This window comes from Armigeres subalbatus, chromosome 1 (genome assembly GCF_024139115.2).
Source record: "Armigeres subalbatus isolate Guangzhou_Male chromosome 1, GZ_Asu_2, whole genome shotgun sequence".
Taxonomy (NCBI): Eukaryota; Metazoa; Arthropoda; class Insecta; order Diptera; family Culicidae; genus Armigeres; species Armigeres subalbatus.
Window position 1 is genome coordinate 64,525,727 of NC_085139.1, and position 19,600 is coordinate 64,545,326.

At 43.4% G+C, this 19,600-nt stretch overlaps 1 protein-coding gene across 2 annotated transcripts in view; it reads right to left on the minus strand.

Annotated features, from left to right (window-relative positions):
* LOC134226463 (ankyrin repeat and fibronectin type-III domain-containing protein 1) overlaps positions 1-19,600 on the minus strand; it is a 668,421-nt gene that overhangs the window by 580,759 nt on the left and 68,062 nt on the right. The window lies entirely within an intron of this gene.

Below are 19,600 nucleotides of genomic sequence, written 5' to 3' on the forward strand. Positions count from 1 at the left end.
AGTTCCTCCGAATTCCTCCGAAGTTCCTCCGAATTCCTCCGGAAGTTCCTCCGGGAATTCCTCCGAAGTTCCTCCGAAATTCCTCCGGAAGTTCCTCCGGGAATTCCTCCAGAAGTTCCTCCGGGAATTCCTCCGGAAGTTCCTCCGGGAATTCCTCCGGAAGTTCCTCCGAATTCCTCCGAAGTTCCTCAAGAATTCCTCCGGAAGTTCCTCCGGGAATTCCTCCGGAAGTTCCTCCGGGAATTCCTCCAGAAGATCCTCCGGGAATTCCTCCGGAAGTTCCACCGGGAATTCCTCCGGATCATCCTCCGAGAATTCCTCCGGAAGATCCTCCGGGAATTGCTCCGGAAGTTCCTCCGAATTCCTCCGGAAGTTCCTCCGAATTCCTCCGGAAGTTCCTCCGGGAATTCCTCCGGAAGTTCCTCCGGGAATTCCTCCGGAAGTTCCTCCGGGAATTCCTCCGGAAGTTCCTCCGGGAATTCCTCCGGAAGTTCCTCCGGGAATTCCTCCGGAAGTTCCTCCGGGAATTCCTCCGGAAGTTCCTCCGGGAATTCCTCCGGAAGTTCCTCCGGGAATTCCTCCCGAAGTTCCTCCGGGAATTCCTCCGGAAGTTCCTCCGGGAATTCCTCCGGAAGTTCCTCCGGGAATTCCTCCGGAAGTTCCTCCGGGAATTCCTCCGGAAGTTCCTCCGGGAATTCCTCCGGAAGTTCCTCCAGGAATTCCTCCGGAAGTTCCTCCAGGAATTCCTCCGGAAGTTCCTCCAGGAATTCCTCCGGAAGTTCCTCCAGGAATTCCTCCGGAAGTTCCTCCAGGAATTCCTCCGGAAGTTCCTCCAGGAATTCCTCCGGAAGTTCCTCCAGGAATTTCTCCGGAAGTTCCTCCAGGATTTCTTCCGGAAGTTCCTCCAGGAATTCCTCCGGAAGTTCCTCCAGGAATTCCTCCGGAAGTTCCTCCAGGAATTCCTCCGGAAGTTCCTCCAGGAATTCCTCCGGAAGTTCCTCCGGGAATTCCTCCGGAAGTTCCTCCAGGAATTCCTCCGGAAGTTCCTCCAGGAATTCCTCCGGAAGTTCCTCCAGGAATTCCTCCGGAAGTTCCTCCAGGAATTCCTCCGGAAGTTCCTCCAGGAATTCCTCCGGAAGTTCCTCCAGGAATTCCTCTGGAAGTTCCTCCAGGAATTCCTCCAGAAGTTCCTCCAGGAATTCCTCCGGAAGTTCCTCCAGGAATTCCTCCGGAAGTTCCTCCAGGAATTCCTCCGGAAGTTCCTCCAGGAATTCCTCCGGAAGTTTTTCTATGAATTCCTCCGGAAGATCCTCTAGGAATTCCTCCAAAGTTTCCTAAAAGGACAATTTAAAAAAAATCGACTGGGAATGACTTCAGGAATTTTCCTGTAAATACTTGCAAAAATTCCTCCGGAGTTCCTCCCGAAATTTCACAAAAAAACTCTTCGAAGTTGCTTCTAAATCACTGGAAAACATTTCTCCAGAAAAGCCCGAATTTCTTTCGAAATCCGCATGGGAGCCTTCAAACCTTCCTTTCTTCCTACCAATCAGGAATTCTGCTAGAAGTTTACGAATATAAGTGAGTGAGGTTACGGAGTAGAAGTGTGTGAGCGAATGAGTAAGAGTAAGTGAGTGAGCGCAAGTGAGTAAAAAAGATGAGTGTGCGAGTAAAAGTGAGTGAGTGAGTAAGAAGGAGCGATTGAGTGAAAGTGAGGGCATGAGTAAAATTAAGTGTGTCAGAGTGAGTGGATAAGACAGAATGAGCGAGTAAGAGTGAGTGAGTGTTATGAATGAGCAAGTGAGTAGGAGAGAGTCAGAGAGCAAGGGTGAGTGAATGAGTAAGAGTGAGTGAGTTAGAGTAAGTGAGTTAGTAAAAGTGAGTATGTAACAGGGAGTGCATGAGCAATAGTGAAAGACTGAGTAAATGTGTGAGTAAGTGATTGAGAGTAAATTAGTGGGTAAAAATTAATGAGTAAGTAAGAGTGGGTGAGTGAGTAATAATTAATGGGGCAGAGAAAATGAGTGAGTAAGGGGGTGTGAGTGTGTATAAGAGAGAGGGAGATCTTTTTTGTCTTCGGGAAGTCGCGTTACTTTGAAAAAAGGCATTATTTTCTCTGTGTTCATTATACACAACAATTTGAGTACGTCAACACGTCAAATTAAAGAAGGCATCATGTCTATTCTCCACCTTATACCGGGGAAACTCGTTCATTTAAAGAAGGCATTATCTCCTCTGTGGGCCTAATACCGGGAAAGCGCGTTCTATTGAAAAAAGGCTCTATCTCCAAGAATGTTTATAAAAATAGAACATGTACAATTAATAATTAAGTTCAGTCTGTATGATTGTAGTATCGAAGACAGTGTTAATAAATAAATGAATATATAAATCAATTACTTCATTTACAGCAATACCGTCGTCGGGGGTGACAATGGGTCAAATGGGGGTGAGAATGGGTCACTGTTTCAACCACTTAGAATGCTTGTAGAATAGATTGAATGTATCTGAGGGCAAGAAGACTAAAATATAAGAGACCTTTTTGAACGATTTTGTTCTACGACCTCCAGACTGCCGGTGAGAGCGATGACCCATTCTCACCCCCCAGACCCATTGTCACCCCCGATGGCGGTACATCAACAAAAGTAATTAAATTACGAACTTGGTGTCTTCGACAAAGTTTTTCAGGAGATCAGCTACAACTCTCGCGACATATACCTTGCATGCTGTAGAGTGGAAGAAATAAACTTTTCATCTCACTTTTAGGGGGATTGATAAAAAGGCTGAATACCTCCAAAAAAGCGAATCGACTTACTGATAAAATGTCTCGAAACCACCATTACGCTAAATCACATAATGAAGGTACTATCAAATAAGCCCGCTAATAACACGATTTTAGCCACCGTGCAGTGGAGAGAAATCAGCTTCCGCACTCCTCATACGGAAGTTTGTCAGAAGGAAGGTCGTGAGATTTATATCATCACAAATATTGTCCTCCGATCGATTTCAAATCCATTTCTATATAAAAAATCATAGCTGCCTAAACCCAACAAAACTATCTGTACTTTCACCTCTAATTCTATTATGAACATAGACATGTAATTTGGAAGATTTGCTTCTATCTACAGTAGGAATGTCAACCTAAGTAATTAAAATTTGCGACTTCACAACAACAAAACAAGTTATTGTTTGCCTCCTTAGCTTTTCTCAAGATACTACTAACCAAATGTTATTCGTCGTGTGTTTCTCGTTTCAAAAACATAAAAAAGAACTACAGTCAACCGAACACCTAAAAACCGACGACATGTGCGTATAATCCCTTTCTCGTTATCCTTGTTCTGGAAGTTAATACAAAAGATGCCCCCATTGACAGTTCCTTAAAACAAAGACAAAATCAATACAAAGAGGATTCCGCAAACTGCTTATTGGCATCTGTTATTATCCCCGGGAACGACAGTATCAACCTTGAAAGCTCAACCTTGCGTACCAGCATGACAATCGAGTGAGCTCCGGGAGGGTATTAAAATTCCATACGCAAAGCCCCATCGACGATGCTGTGCGAAGATCTAAGCTTCTCAACCCCCAACAGCAGAGAGTGGTCGGGGGTGACTTTCCGAAGAAAATTGAACAACGCCAAACGAACCAAGACGAAAGCGGACGACGGTTTTCTAAAATAAAAAGTTCTTCAATGGCAGCCCTGCTGACAGGGTTGTTCGCAACGCGTCACTTCTTCTGCCAGCTGCCAGGGCAAGACCAACTTTTATTACATTCGATTGAGGAGAATGTGAAATCACTGTTTTCCACTCCGGATTAAGCATTCGAGAGTCGTTCCGATTTTAGTTCCTCTATCGTTGGCAAAAATAAGGGAGCCAAATTAGACGGCGAAGTCGCATCATCGGAGGCGTCGTCGTGGGGAGGAGTAGGTGGTTTACCACTGCCACCGACCCGCATATAGCTGTTTCCTGTCCAGAAAAGGGTTGATTTCATTTTATAGTTTTGTTTGTGGGGGGCACATTCGTACGTAGTCAGCGGTGACGACCGATGTGTTTCCCCTATGCCGTTCTCGGGGAAATCCCATTTGTTCGTAGAGTTTACTCAATGTGCTCCGTTTGCGAGTTTGTTCCGGTGCATGTAAATATGGTTCCTGTTCCAGTCGGAATAAAAAGCGATAGTTAAGTTGTTTCTGGTTTGACCGGCAACCACGAATCTAAGCTAAACGATTTCAACTGCATACACGAGGAATGTTTGAAATGCCACGAACACGTCGGGATAAGTTTTGGGCTTCCAGTTTATCACAGTGGACAGCGGTGTTGGACAATCAAACCAGTGGAGGTGGATTCGAATCCAGTTGATTGCCATTTTCGACACATCCTTCGTCGCATTTTTTACGCTTTCCATAAAACAGCATATTTGGCTGCTGAATTATAGGTCAACCCCCAAACGAGATTGTAATGCTATTATGAAACATGTATCAAGGACGAAAAACGAGTGGATACGCAAATTCAATTGAAGTGTGCTGCCATGCAATTGAATTTATTGGACTTGTCGTTTCCGGTGCAGTTCAGTTGCAGTGCGATTCAAATTTAACGTTGTTTGGTCAAAGTTGTGACGAACTGCAATTACTATGATTGCTATCCGTACATGTTGGAAGTATGTTCGGTTGGATTTGCATGACGGATGGACAAACAATATTTTCAACCATATTCCAGTAGAAGAAAAAACTTTGCAAGATAAACATATGCAACTGATGGGCTTTCAGATAAATAAAACATAAAATTTATCAGAACAAAAATTGTAGGGCCCTTTTGCAAACTACATATCGCTTTAGGAGTTGGAGGGATTTCAATCATAGATGTTGTTGACAGATGTTCGGTGATTTTAAGAGTTCCCCCAAACATATTCGACGTAACTGTTGCTGTCGTTGTGCAATTGTAGCCGCGACTCTATTGGCGAAAAAAGCTTGCATGAAGAAGAAAAATCCGAAGGATGATATTCGAAAAAAAAAAATGCACGGGGAAGCGTACCGATTTTTTTCTAAACTCTTCTTAAAAATTCTAGGAGAAATTTCATTTAATACGGTTAGCAGTATGGGGTTGGACCCGTAAAGCTGGTAGATCACTTTTACGTAGTGTTTTACGGTGTAAGATCTACCAAACCGAGCCCTAGCTTAATCCGTTTTTCAAGCTAGCGCAATAAGTTGTGGTATTTCAAGGATTAATCGTATTTAGTCCTCTCTACCAATTGCAGTTTTTGAATTATAACAAAATTAACTTTACTCTGCACATGGTTGGAAGACTCAAATTCCTCTCGTTTGAGGCTAAATTGTATGCAGCGGGAACAGATTTTCTAGCAATTAGTTATAAAACCAGGGCCCATTGACCTAGGCTGAATTAACTGCTGGAAAAAGTTCGAGTTAGGGTTCTATGGATGTACTAACTCTTCATGAACTGGTAAACAATGGTAGTTCGAGGAACACGCGGAAATTCTTGTTACTGAACAACTTCTCTAGATTGAAATGGTCTTGTAGTTAGAGATAAATCCTGGGTTTGTAGCTTTGTGATATTCTAGAAGCAAGACAAGGATGTGGCTAGGGCTCCGATGCATGGCCAATTAACAGTATTACTGTTCTGTTTTCTCAAGGAAAAATTTGATAAGGGGCGCGCCTTCAATGAGATTGCTCTCTGCGAAGGGTCTAAATAGCGGGACCGTGTCATGTACTCTTGGGAAAACAAAACAAGAACTGTATCGAAAACGATACTTCATTGCTTCTCAGTAGTAATGGAGTAATTCGACATGCACTTAAACACTAAGGATACGGGGAATGCTACAATAGATCTAATAACTGGTCGCAGTGGCACACCCGAACAGGAAAAAAATGGGGTTGGACTTTTCTTATATTGTATAATAAACACATGTTTTCGATTTCGAATTTTATTTTATGATATTGCACTTTATACATAGTATAAAAATAGTCCAACCCAGAGTACTGCTAACAATTTTTAATTAAATTGCTCCTAGAATATTGTGCTGCAGGCAAAAAAAAAACACAGGTAAGCAGGGTACCCGGGTGTCCACAAAACTAAAATACTTATATCTCAGGCAATTTTCAACCGATCTACATAATTTTGAGCTCGTTTGATTTAAAACCTCTTCTTTTATCAAGTTGTTATCGAAATGGACCGATCCAGTCGCTTTGATATTCGGGAAATCTAGATTTTTAGGGACATGTCCTACCGTGGGGCATCGAAATCCGTACACTTAAGCACCTTAGTATATGAAAAAGTCATTAGAAAATAGGAATCGAATGTAAATAAAACGCTTGTCATTGACACAGGCGCATGAAGGCTTCTACTTTTGAAGTGTTTCACATTTACTCATTAAAAACTACGAAAAACATGATAAAATAATGAATTAAATCAACTACTCCTGACTCGAAATCCGTCCACCGTGGAGGGAGTTCCTATTCCAACATATTCCTAAAGATCAAGAGACATGGTGAGATGGCTTTCGGATATCTTGGGTTATCCAAAGTGTCCTTGAGTCCAGAACTTGCGATCTACAGCCACGACACAAGCTTTTTGCGTCACTCCAAGCTTGGATATATGTTCAACCATGCCCGTAACACATTTCTGAAGATCCAAAGACATGTACAGAAGGTTTTAGGATTTTTTGGGTCATCCAAAGCATTCTTGAGTTCAAAACATGCAATCTACAACGACAGTAGTGGATTTTTCCGTCACTCAAAGCTCTAATGTACATTCATTTGTAATAATCACATTCAAATAGCAGCTTTGGGAAAATATTTCTTAGCAACTGTAGATCTCTAGCTCCGAATAAAAGTATAGTTTAGATGAGCTAGAATTTCCAAACTATATAACGATGACAGTAGAATTCAAGGAGATGCAATGGATAACCAGTAAAACCTCCATGAGTCAATGTTCTATGACTCGATATCGACTTATGGAGGCAAATTATTCCATATTGAAAAATATTTTCTGGGTTACTGTGATGGTCTCTTCAAGCAGCTTTCCAAAGGTTTTCCATTCCACATCTCGATATTTCCATAAGTCGATAGTCCCTTCAATATCGACTCATGGAGGTTTGACTGTAGTTGAATATGTATCAAAAGCTTATGTAGTAAATATAGTCACGGCTACAACTGTTGACTGCACCTCAAGGATAGTTTGGATGACCTAGAATATCTCAAAATTATCTTACGATATTTGATGACCTCCCAGGAACTGTAATGGATATAAATGAATGCAAATTGAAGATCTGATTACTGAAAAAAGGCTTTCTTGTAGCTGTAGATCACAAGTCCCGAACTCAAAGGCAGTTTGGATGACCCAGTATATCTCAAAACTATCTTACGACATCTTTTGCCCACCCAGGAGCTGTAATGGATATAAATGAAAGCATATTGAAGATCTTAGTACTGAAAAAAGACTTTCTTGGAGCGGTAGATCACAAGTCCTGAACTCAAGGACAGTTTGGATGACCCATTTTCATTTCATTTATATAGTTAACATCTAAACAGATAACACTGAATCAACAATTTGACGCCACAATACACGGTTCGAGGCCGCATCTCTCCATCCTCGGATACGCCCCACGCTCGCCAAGTCGTTCTGCACCTGGTCTGCCCATCTTGCTCGCTGCGCTCCACGCCGTCTCGTACCTGCCGGATCGGAAGCGAACACCATCTTTGCAGGGTTGCTGTCCGGCATTCTTGCAACATGTCCTGCCCATCGTACCCTTCCGGCTTTAGCTACCTTCTGGATACTGGGTTCGCCGTAGAGTTGGGCGAGCTCATGGTTCATTCTTCGCCGCCACACACCGTCTTCTTGTACACCGCCAAAGATGGTCCTAAGCACCCGTCTCTCGAATACTCCGAGTGCTTGCAAGTCCTCCTCGAGCATCGTCCATGTTTCATGTCCATGTTTCAACCGGTCTTATAAGCGTCTTGTACATGACACATTTGGTGCGGTGGCGAATCTTTTTCGACCGCAGTTTCTTCTGGAGCCCGTAGTAGGCCCGACTTCCACAGATGATGCGCCTTCGTATTTCACGACTAACGTTGTTGTCAGCCGTTAGCAAGGATCCGAGGTAGACGAATTCCTCGACCACCTCGAAGGTATCCCCGTCTATCGTAACACTGCTTCCCAGGCGGGCCCTGTCGCGCTCGGTTCCGCCCACAAGCATGTACTTTGTCTTTGACGCATTCACCACCAGTCCAACTTTTGTTGCTTCACGTTTCAGGCGGGTGTACAGTTCTGCCACCTTTGCAAATGTTCGGCCGACAATGTCCATGTCATCCACGAAGCAAATAAATTGACTGGATCTGTTGAAAATCGTACCCCGGCTGTTACACCCGGCTCTCCGCATAACACCTTCTAGCGCAATGTTGAACAACAGGCACGAAAGTCCATCACCTTGTCTTAGTCCCCGGCGCGATTCGAACGAACTGGAGTGTTCGCCCGAAATCTTCACACAGTTTTGCACACCATCCACCGTTGCTTTGATCAGTCTGGTAAGCTTCGCAGGGAAGCTGTTCTCGTCCATAATTTTCTATAGCTCTACGCGGTCTATACTGTCGTATGCCGCCTTGAAATCAACGAACAGATGGTGCGTTGGGACCTGGTATTCACGGCATTTTTGAAGGATTTGCGGTACAGTAAAGATCTGGTCCGTTGTCGAGCGGCCGTCAACGAAGCCGGCTTGATAACTTCCCACGAACTCGTTCACTAATGGTGACAGACGACGGAAGATGATCTGGGATATCACTTTGTAGACGGCATTAAGGATGGTGATCGCTCGAAAGTTCTCATACTCCAGCTTGACGCCTTTCTTGTAGATGGGGAATATAACCCCTTCCTTCCACTCCTCCGGTAGTTGTTCAATTTCCCAGCTTCTGACTATCAGTTTGTACAGGCAAGTGGCTAGCTTTTCCGGGCCCATCTTGATGAGTTCAGCTCCGATACCATCCGTATCAGCTGCTTTATTGATCTTTAGCTGTTGGATGGCATCCTTAACTTCCCTCAAGGTGGGGGGCTGGTTTGCTTCTGTCGTCCGCTGAACTGACGTAGTGATCTCCTCCACTGCCTTAACTTTCACTGCCTGTACTCTCAGTACATTCAAATGTTCCTCGTAGTGCTGCTTCCACCTTTCGCTCACCACACATTCGTCCCTCAAGATGCTCCCATCCTTATCCCTCCACATTTCGGCTCGCGGCACGAAGCCTTTGCGGGATGCGTTGAGCTTCCTGCGTGTATCTTGAGAACGGCACAGCTGTTCCGTCTCCTCGCACTCCGTTTCTTCCAGGCGGAGTTTCTTCTCCTGAAAAAGGCGGGTCTGCTGTCTCCGCTTCCGTCTATAACGTTCCACGTTCTGCCAGGTACTTTGCTGCAGCGCGACCACCCGCGCTGAGCCCTTCTCCTCCAGAATCTGCCTGCACTCTTCGTCGAACCAATCGTTCCGTCGACTTCGTCTCACATACCCGACGTTGTTCTCCGCTGCGTCGTAGATGGCTGCTTTGACTGTATTCCAGCAGTCCTCGAGAGGGGTCCCATCGAGCTCACCCTCTTCCGGCAACGCTGCCTCGAGATGCTGCGCGTATGCAGTGGCGACATCAGGTTGCTTCAGTCGCTCTAGGTCGTACCGCGGCGGTCGTCGGTACCGAACATTGTTGATGACGGATAGTTTTGGACGCAGTTTAACCATCACCAGATAGTGGTCAGAGTCGATGTTAGCGCCACGATATGTCCTGACGTCGATAACGTCGGAGAAGTGCCGTCCATCAATCAGAACGTGGTCGATTTGTGATTCTGTCTGCAGTGGTGATCTCCAGGTGTACCGATACGGGAGGCTGTGTTGGAAGCAGGTGCTGCGAATGGCCATATTCTTGGAGGCGGCGAAATCAATTAGTCGTAAGCCGTTTCCGTTCGTCAGCCGGTGAGCGCTGAACTTTCCAATAGTCGGTCTAAACTCCTCCTCTTGGCCAACCTGAGCGTTCAAATCTCCTATGATGATTTTGACGTCGTGGCTTGGGCAGCTGTCGTACTCACGTTCCAGCTGCGCGTAGAATGCGTCCTGATCATCATCAGTGCTTCCGGAGTGTGGGCTGTGGACGTTGATTATGCTGAAGTTGAAGAACCGGCCTTTGATCCTCAACTTGCACATTCTTTTATTGATCGGCCACCACCCGATCACGCGCCTTTGCATATCGCCCATCACTATGAAAGCTGTTCCCAGCTCGTATGTGTTGCCGCAGCTCTGGTAGATGGTATGATTACCTCTAAACGCTCGCACCATTGATCCCTTCCAACAAACCTCCTGCAGCGCTACGATGCCGAATCCACGGTCCTTGAGCACATCGGCGAGTATGCGTGTGCTCCCGATGAAGTTGAGAGATTTGCAGTTCCACGAACCGAGTTTCCAATCGCTAGTCCCTTTTCGTCGCAGTGGTCTTCGCCGATGGTCCCGGTCCGTACTCTCTTGTTGATTGTTCGTTGCTTAAGATTTTTTAAAGGCTGGCTTGCAGGGCCTGACACCAAACCCCCAAAATTTCCGGAGGACCATTCCTCTTTATTTCCGGTGGACCATGGTGCACAGTTTCACTTAGAGTCCCTCGCTGGCACTCGGACGATGATCAGCCGCCCCTAACATGGAGAACAGACGCTGTTGTGAGCCGATCCTGACATGGAGAACAGACGCTCAATAAGATTTGCACCTCCGGAGAGGAGCAAACCCCCCTCCCTTCCCTGTCAGCATACGACCATAGTTCCCACCGGGGCTGGTTACCCGATCTTCCCTAAGGTTGCTCGTATCCCGGCCAGCACCGCAGGGAGGTAGGGATAGAATTTGCTGGGTAAGAGGCTAGGGACCGCGAGATGGGGTCTATTTTATTCCTTCAGGTACGCGAAGTACCAATGGTACGCTTTACCCAGCATTTACCGTGGATGACCCAGAATATCTTAAAATTATCTTACAATATCTGTTGACCTCCTAGGAGCTATAATGGATATAACTGAATGTGTATTAAAGATTTCAGTACTGAAAAAATACTTTCTTGTAGCTGTAGATCACAAGTCCCGAACTCAAGAACAGTTTGGATGACCCAAAATATCTCAAAACTATCTCACGATATCTTTTGCCCTCCCAGGAGTTGTAATGGATATAACTGAATGTATATTGAAGTTTTGGGTACTGAAAACAGACTTTCTTGCAGCTGTAGAACTCAAGTCCCGAACTCAAGGATAGTTTGGATGACCCAGAATATCTCAAAACTATCTCACGATATCTTTTGACCTCCCAGGAGTTGTAATAGATATAACTGAATTGAATATATTGAAGCTTTGAATATTGAAAAAAAGATTTTCTTGATTTCTAGGTTCTCGTAAGGCCTTAATCGGCCAAGCTTGATATTTTTCCCTGATAGGGGAGTTAATTTTAATCAATTTTGCTGAAGACAGTGTTCTTTTTTATCCATCGTGCGATTTTATACATCCATTTATCTTTTGGGGTCATATATGACCCCGTGGGCCTGAAAGGGTTAAATGGCTACAGCGCCACTAGCGTTCTATTACTTATGCTTCTACTGTATCAAACTTCTTGAAATGTCATCAGCAGATTGATCTTTTTTATTTTAGGTCCAAATTTCAGAACAGTGTGATTCCAGAACAGGTTCCTCGAGGGGTCATAGGTGGCCTATAACATTTTTCAATGAAACATCATCAATGTGGATATCAAACTTCTTGAAATAATCTCGAGCGCATGTTCTTGAGGATCCTGTGTTCACCAGTTGAGTTTATTCCGGAGTGTCCATTCCGGAATAGCACCATTTTTTTTCAATGGTTCAGAAAGCTGCAACTTTTCTTGAAACCGATTGTCTAGCAAGATATGTGCATAATCAATGCAAGGCCACTCATTGACCCCCCGGCGGCCACCAAGTGGTCCACCAATATTCATGACATTTGTAGAAATGATCAATTCCGGAAATTTGTCCAAGACAGAGCTATGATTTTTCTTGAATCGTTTGTTTCAGCATTCTAAGATCAAAATCAATGCATGCACTACTCTTCGGCCTTAGATAACCATTAGAATGTGCTACGGAATAGAACTGTATAGAAAAGAGTGTAATTTCGCCTACTAGAAACGCTGCATACGCGCGAACCTGCTGCTTGTTTTGTTCGCGAGTATGGACAGAGCAGTAAAAATACAGTAAAAATCACGGTTGCGAGTTCCTCCATGAAATCCTATGACAGTTCCTCCAAGAATTGCTCTGGGAGTTCATGCAGGAATTTCTCTGGAAGTTTCTCAGGAATTGCTCCTCCGGGAGCTCCTCCAGAAATTTTTCCGGAAGTTCCTCCGAAAGATCCTCCTTCTCACTCGATGGAGGAACTGGCTTGTTTAATCAGTTTCTTCGTTCCTATTTCCATATGTGATTTATAAAAACTCACAGCTTTCTAGTACGTTGAAAAAGTCGCAACTTTCTAGCGTGTATTTCTAGAAATGATTACATTTACAGATGTTTCAAAGTTTCTGAAACATAACTTAGTGGCCTCCCGGGGTCTCATTTTGATACAAAAATTGTTTTGTGATTCAGTCGCTACTTTTTGAGGACGAATTTCAAAATTTGTCTTCTACTCTGGATGTTCCGGAGTTCCTGGAGGGCCACTCAGTGGATTTCGCTCTCACGTTGCTAGAGCAAATGGTGTATAAAAAGTCACAGCAGTCTAGGACGATTTCCGATTTGGTCACTACTCCGGGTGTTTCAGAACTTCCTAGAACCACTTGATACCTATTCGGGTTCATTTTGTTGTCCTTGCAATGAATTAGTCGTAGTTTTCTAGGACGGAATTCCATAATTTTCCACTTCACCGAATGTTCTGAAACATCTAGAGGGACACTTATTGACCATCCGGAGTCGACGAGTGTTCTATGCATTGATTTTGCTCTCACATAACGTCAACAATATAGAATAATAAATAATCAAGTAACGGAAAACCAAATCGACCACGTTCTAATCGACGGTAAATTCTTCTCCGACATCACGAAAGTACGCACTTACCGCAGTGCGGATATTGAATCCGGCCACTACCTCGTTGCAGTATGTCTGCGCTCAAAACTCTCGACGGTGTTCAACACGCGTCGAAGTCGTCCGCCGCGGCTAAACGTTGGACAGCTACAAGACGATAGACTAGCCCAAGACTACGCGCAGCAGCTGGAAATGGCACTCCAAACGGAAGAGCAACTAGGCGCAGCGTCTCTTGAAGATGGCTGGAGAGATATTCGATCCGCCATTGGAAGCACTGCAACCGCTGCACTAGGCACGGTGGCTTCGGATCAGAGATACGACTGGTATGACGGTGAATGTGAGCAGTTAGTAGAGAAGAATGCAGCATGGGCGAGATTGCTGCAACACCGCACGAGGGCGAACGAGGCACGATACAAACGGGCGCGGAACAGACAAAACTCGATTTTTCGGAGGAAAAAGCGCCAGCAGGAAGATCGAGACCGTGAAGAGACGGAGCAAACTGTACCGCGCCAATAACGCACAAAAGTTCTATGAGAATTTAAACCGTTCACGTAAGGGCCACACGTGCCACAGCCCGATATGTGTAAGGACATAAACGGGAATCTTTTACGGACGAGTGTGAGGTGATCCAAAGGTGGCGGCAGCACTACGAAGAGCACCTGAATAGTGATGTGGCAGACAACGGTGGCGGTATGGTGATGAACCTAGGATCACGTGCGTAGGACATGTGACTTCCGGCTCCGAATCTCCAGGAAATCCAGGAGGAGATCGGCCGGCTGAAAAACAACAAAGCCTCTGGAGTTGACCAACTACAAGGAGAGCTGTTTAAACACGGTGTTGCGGCACTGGCTAGAGCGCTGCACTGGGTAATTACTAAGGTTTAGGAGGATGAGGTTCTGCCGCAGGACTGGATGGAAGATGTCGTGTGTCCCATTCTACAAAAAGGGCGATAAGTTGGATTGTGGCAACTAAGGCTTGTTCGCGACAAAATCTGGACACATAACTTTAAGAATAAAAATAAACTGCTGTTGGTTTAATTCGGTACGTTTTTCACTTCAAATGGCTTCATTCCTTATCGATGCTTCGATATATGCACGAAACTTGGTGACATTTGAATTTTCTAAGAAATAATACGTGCCGAATGATCTGGCATCCTCAGTAGAATTTGTTTCAAGCTCGTATCCTTCTGGTGGCTCATAAAATCCGTTTTTGTTCCACTCTCTGACGTTTTAGATATTGTCGAACAAGCATCGACAAATTTTAAAACGCTGAGTAGTGTTCACATGAAAACAAAATGTTTTTAGTCATTTTCTGGATCGAGAGACCCGAATTTCAATTGCGACTGCACACAATTCTTTCCGAACCTGCAATTCCTTCGACGCCATTATTCACTACGTACTTGTACCACTCATAAGAAATATATTTTCAGAAAGTACAGACATAGATTCATCAATCTACGAAATATTTCACTCGTTGATGAACTATTTCAAAAGTTATACGTGTTTAAAGGTGTCCAGATTTTGTCGCGTACACGCCTTACCACGCAATCACATTGCTGAACGCCGCCTACAAGGTGCTCTCCCAAATACTCCCAGCTAATGCACGAAAACGGATTTCCGGATAAACTGATAAGGTTGATCAAGGCGACGATGGATCGGGTGATGTGCGTAGTTCGAGTTTCAGGGGCATTCTCGAGTCCCTTCGAAACGCGTAGAGGGTTACGGCAAGGTGATGGTCTTTCGTGTCTGCTATTCAACTTCGCTTTGTAGGGAGTAATACGAAGGGCAGGGATTGACACGAGTGGTACGATTTTCACGAAGTCCGTCCAGTTATTTGGTTTCTCCGACGACATTGATATCATGGCACGTAGCTTTGAGAGGATGGAGGAAGCCTACATCAAACTGAAAAGAGAAGCTAAACGGATTGGACTAGTCATCAACACGTCGAAGACGAAGTACATGATAGGAAGAGCCTCAAGAGAGGACAACGTAAGCCACCCACCAAGAGCCACCCACCTATTGGTGGTGACGAAATCGAGGCGGTTGAAGAATTCGTGTACTTGGGCTCACTGGTGACCGCCGATAACGATACCAGCAGAGAAATTCGGAGACGCATCATGGCAGGAAATTTCACGTACTTTGGACTTCGCGAAACGCTCCGATCGAATAGAGTTCGCCACCGTACCAAACTGACTATCTACAAAACGATTATTAGACCGGTAGTTCTCCACAGACCTGGACGATGCTCGCGGAGGACCAACGCGCACTTTCGAGTTTTCGAAAGGAAAGTGCTGCGTACCATCTATGGTGGGGTGCAGATGGCGGACGGTACGTGGAGGAGGCGAATGAACCACGAGTTACATCAGCTGTTGGGAGAACCATTCATCGTTCACACCGCGAAAATCGGAATACTGCGGTGGGCCAGGCACGTAGCACGTAGAATGTCGGATAGTAATCTGGTGAAAATGGTTCTCGACAACGATCCGACGGGAACAAGAAGGCGAGGTGCACAGCGGTCAAGGTGGATCGATCAGGTGAACGACGATTTGTGGATCCTCCGCAGACTGCGTGGTTGGTGAAGTGCAGCCATGGACCGGGCTGAATGTCTTTTATGTATTGCAATGGCGCCGTTCCGAAGAAATAAATAGTCGCTTACCAAGGCAACTTCATATAGAGTACCTTCCCATCTAATCTATCCCTTCCCGTGGCACTCACGGAGATGCAGAAGATTCCTCGGTCTCTTGTAGCAATGAGTGTTGGACTAATTTCCCTCCCCTAATCCTAAATGGATTTGAGGACGTGGCCGGCATCGTAAATGGTGAAGGAATCTCCAAAGGTATTCTTGAAGAAATTTCGGAAGGATTTTTCCTAAATAAGCTTCCGAAGGTATTCCAAAAACAATTTCCATAGATGTTGTTGGTAGTGGTAAATTGGTTGGTAAATTCCATAGATATTGTTGGTAATGCTATAAGGATTCGCACAGTGTGTTTTTCACAGTGTACTCTGTGTTTCGTCTTTGACGTTCGGCTTCGGCTACTCTTGTTCAATCTCAACGTGAGGATAAATAAGTGTGGGGTTATGAATAAGTTTATGTAGTTTTCATCAAATTGCCACCTATATGGATTCACATTATGAGTTTTTTTTCACTTGACGTTCGTCCATTGTTACGTTCTCGGTGTTTTTGTGACACCTCTCTTTAGTCCCTAGCTTGATGCGTGTGAGTCTACATGGCTTTCCTATAAATGGTATATCATATGCATTTGCATTGTATGACTTATCCAGTATATTTTATGCTTCGCATTTTATTGCGTTTTACAAAATGCATCGTATGTATGTATTATTGATTGTATCCTCCTTCTCCAGAAACCTGTTCCATTCTCCTTTCCAACTTCACTTCCTCTTTCTTTCCCCTTTTCACTTCCTTTTCCGTCAGGTAAATGATGAGAAAGGCCAGCGAAGGCGATGGCACAAATCTCCCAAATTGAGGGGAACGTGCCTCCTGAGCCGACGTTCTGATACCCCTAATCCTAAGTTCGCTTTGAGGACGTAGCCGGCATCGTAAAATGGTAAAGGAACCTCCAAAGGTATTCTTGAAGAAATTTCGGAAGGATTTCTCCTAAATAAGCTTTCGAAGGTATTCCAAAAACAATTTCCATTGATATTGTTGGTAATGCAGAAATTCCAGAAAAAAAATCGTAGAGGAATATTCCAATGAATTTTCAATTTATTCTTAAAATTCTTTCTTTGAACTTTCGAAGGAAGTTATAAGAAATTTCCAATGGAAATTTTAGATTTATCTTCGAAATAATTTTTGGAAAGTTTTCAGAAGAAATCTCAAGAAAATCCATAAGAATTCTTGGAGGAATGTCCTAAAAAATTATCACAGAACGTGCTGTCTTGTCGCGCGTGCGACTCCGTTCGTTGTCCCAAGAGGGAAGAGGCAAAGTCATGGCCTGCTATTTACTAGTCAGTGTTAGCAACCAAACCGTTATACGATATTTGCATATCTGTCATCAATGCACTCTAAAAGTGGATTGCCCAATTCCTGATATATCTCACCCTCACATTTCCCTTCTTCTCTCGCTAAAAAAGGGGAAAAAAACCATTGACTTAGGATTTTCATAAACAACTATGTACATCGCATTTTTTTTTTCTAATTTTAGAATCCAGTATCCAATATCCGTACTCAATTCCTATATTCAAAATCATCCTAACTAAAATTGGAATTCAAATATTTCAATATGATTTTACAATCTGATACTCAAATCCAATGTATGAACCCAAAAAACAAATCCAATATTCCTATTCCATGGACAAAGTTTATTCCCAGAACAACATTGGAACGTTTTTATAATGGAATACTCAAATCAAACATTCATATAAAATAATCATTTTTTTTCATTCTCTTTATCTTCCATGACTCTGCATCACACCTAATTCTAGGTTTACTATTTACGTGCTCTTTGGCATTTCCACAGTTATTTATTGAAAGTTTTATTTATGCCTGCCATTACATGGTTATGTAGTTTGTATCAGCAATAATTTTTTTATTCATATCCAATTTTCTCAACTAATGTTCTAATCCAACTCCATCTTTCAAATACAATCACTAGCTTATAACCAAAAGTTGATTATAAAATAATATTAAATATTTGCAACCAAGCCAATTGCAATTTTCAAATCTAATAATCATGCTACCTCACCCATTATCAAAAATCAAATGTTTCATTGAAAACCAATACCAAAAACAATCCAAGCTCAATATTTCAATTCAAAGTCCACATACAAATATGCAAATGCATATTTACTAAGCAAATTAATCCAACCTTTTTTAACATTCTGAAAATGTCAACTATTTCAGGCTCATGATCCTCCTGCTGTATTCCTTCTAAATTTTTTTTTTGCAAATATTTCCAGCATTGCAATTCAAAACCAATAGAATTCGATCCGGCAGTCCATATCCAATACAATTTAATGGCCTTCCAATGGAAAAATCAAAACAATATCGGTGGCACTCCAACAATACTATGCCCTTCAAGCTCAAGCTAATAAGTCCGGTACTCTCATACAACACCTTCGAAATTCAAATTTGAATAGTTGTGTTCTGCTGATCCGCAGTAACGTTGCTTTAACGCGAACAATCCGCCCCTCTTTCACACAACATTCACCATCAAAAGCTGCAACAATCCGATACTCTTCCAGAGCACCTTCGACAACACAAGCAGAGAGCCGATGGGAAACCGATAAAAACAACAAATCATTCAATCTGGCACCTTCGACATTACAAGTGGAAACCGATGAGAAAACGAATCATTTGTTTCGGCGCTCCTCCAGAATTCTTTCGACATTTTAACTCGCTTCGACACTACAAGTCGAAACCGATGAGCAAATTTATCAAACAGTCTTCCAGAGCGTCTTCGACATCACAAGTCGAAACCGATGTGCAAATCATTCTATCCGACGGTCTTCCAGAGCGTCTTCGACACTACAAGTCGAAACCGATGAGCAAATTTATCAATTCGACGCTCTTCCAGAGCGTCTTCGACATCACAAGTCTAAACCGATGAAAAAATGTCCCAATTACGCCCACAGGATACTTACAGAACAATTATTTCCAATCAGGAACAACCTGCCAGGATCGCCAAATGTGCGGCCTAGTTCTGCCGAACGAGCTATCACGGACACGGAATGTGCTGTCTTGTTGCGCGTGCGACTCCGTTCGTTGTCCCAAGAGGGAAGAGGCAAAGTCATGGCCTGCTATAGACGAATCCAAGTAAAAATAAGAAGAAGACACACGACGGTGTTAACTTTGACAGATCCTACAGCTCAGCATAGTGAGATCATTTTAAAATGCTTATAATAAATTCTAGACAAAATGTAATTAAAATCTGATTGATGTATGATACGGAAAAAGTTCCGAACTGTATGATAGATACGTTTTTGGAAAAAAATCAAAAAATTGAGATAAGCTTCCAGATAAGTAATTCGGAACTTTTTCCGTACCGTACATCAATCAGATTTTAATTACATTTTGTCTAGAATTTATTATAAGCATTTTAAAATGATCTCCCTATGCTGAGCTGTAGGATCTGTCAAAGTTAACACCGTCGTGTGTCTTCTTCTTATTTTTACTTGGATTCGTCTATTTACTAGTTAGTGTTGGCCACCAAACCGTTATACGATATTTGCATATCTGTCATCAATGCACTCTAAAAGTGGATTGTCCAATTCCTAATATATCTCACCCTCACAGTATTCTCCGAGAATTCTTTAACAAATTTTTTCCTTAACAAATTGAGATTTCTCCCGAAATTATTTTAGAAATTGTATTAGAAAATTCTTTAGGGATTCCTTTGAGGACAAGCCTCCCGGAATCCAAAACTAATTTCACTCACCTTTTCAAGGGCATTCCACTCAATACGAAAGCAACGCACAATCGACATTTTTTTTATTATTTCACGAATGCAAAGCTGAGCAAAGCAAAGCTGCAATATCAAAAATGACAGTTGTGCGTTACGATAATGAACTGATTCGGGGGGCTACAAACCATGATAATTTTCTTTTAATAAGC